The following is a 1395-nucleotide window of genomic DNA, read 5'->3' on the forward strand; positions in this document are numbered from 1 at the left end:
TAGTTCCCGCCGCGGGGGCGGGGAGCGCCGGGCCGCGACGCGGGCGGCAGCAGGGGCCGTCCCCGGCCGGCCGCAAGCTGAGGGGTGCGGGCCGGCCGCCTCTGCGGCCGCCACAGACCGAAGACGAACAAGCAGACGGCGGCGAAGGCTTTACCGCCCTTGACGCCGGCCCCAGGCAAGGGGCGTCAGCACCTGCGGCCCCCCGCCGCTGGCAGAGCCCCGGCAGACCCCTCTTCGGCCCCGACCGCGAACGGGGCGGTGGGGAGCGACGGGGCTCGCCGGGGCTTCAAAGCACCACAGGTGGTCACGGAGCGTTACAGGCTTCAGCCCAGCAAGCGCTAATTCACTGTCGTAACGGCAGAATTAGGACACGGCCAGGCAGCAACGAACTATGGAGTGGCACCACGTGTGGGCTTCCTAAATGGCTTCTCGGGCAATCTCACCAGCACTGGCCGCACTGCGGTAGGACCGCCTGAAGAGAAACACGTTCACACTGCTCCACCTCCCCAGCTACTGTCCTGTGCAGCACAACTATCTGCCTAACAGAAGGAACACACTGAGGACGCATGTAACGGGTGCTTTTCCCCGGAACCCGTGTTCTCCAAGGCCTGTCTTCCAGACTCGGTCAGAGAGATCAGAGCAAGCCTCAGAAGGTCAGGCTGTAACACCTAATCCCATCAGTAAGAACATAACAAGCAACTTAAATTCTTTACTGGCTCTTTGAGGTTTTTCCATTCAACATCAGTTTTCATCTATCACTTCACTCCCACATTCCAACATTACTTTCTTTGTCACCTCCACATCATCTCAATTATCTTGTCTGGATTGTTGAAGAGAAGTCTTAACAAGCAGACTTGTGATCACAGGTAATGATGCCCTTCACATCATTCAACCTCTTCTACCTAATCATTCCAGTCTGCTCAAACCATTCCTTTGCCCAAAGAGTATGTGGTGCAGTTCTCATGCTGTTTTGCTATGAACAGCAATAGCTGCTAAATCAAAAAAGTCATCTGTTTTAAAGCAACATGTGCCTAAAACTGTTCTGTAAGTAAGGCTTGTCTTTTTTTTTTGTTTTCTTCTTCCACACCAAGCATGCTGGCTGTGAGTTCTGCCCCTTCTGGGGCATCCAGCTTCACAGCAGCTCCATATGAATTTTCTTCAGACACCAGAAGCATTAGTAGCAACCCATCTTTCTTCTGTAGGACTACAGGGATTTCACAAACATACAAATAGGACTGTGTTGAATTTCATAGTAAAACATAACAGCTTTTATAAGATGATAGACAAAAATGCAACTGTATTATGTCTCACACTGTCATAGCACTTTATTACAGCTACCAAATACTGTATTTGACCATTTTAGTTAATGAAAAATTGCATTCTTCTATCCCCTAT

Source organism: Harpia harpyja, chromosome 13 (assembly GCF_026419915.1).
Source record: "Harpia harpyja isolate bHarHar1 chromosome 13, bHarHar1 primary haplotype, whole genome shotgun sequence".
In the NCBI taxonomy this organism is placed as follows: domain Eukaryota; kingdom Metazoa; phylum Chordata; class Aves; order Accipitriformes; family Accipitridae; genus Harpia; species Harpia harpyja.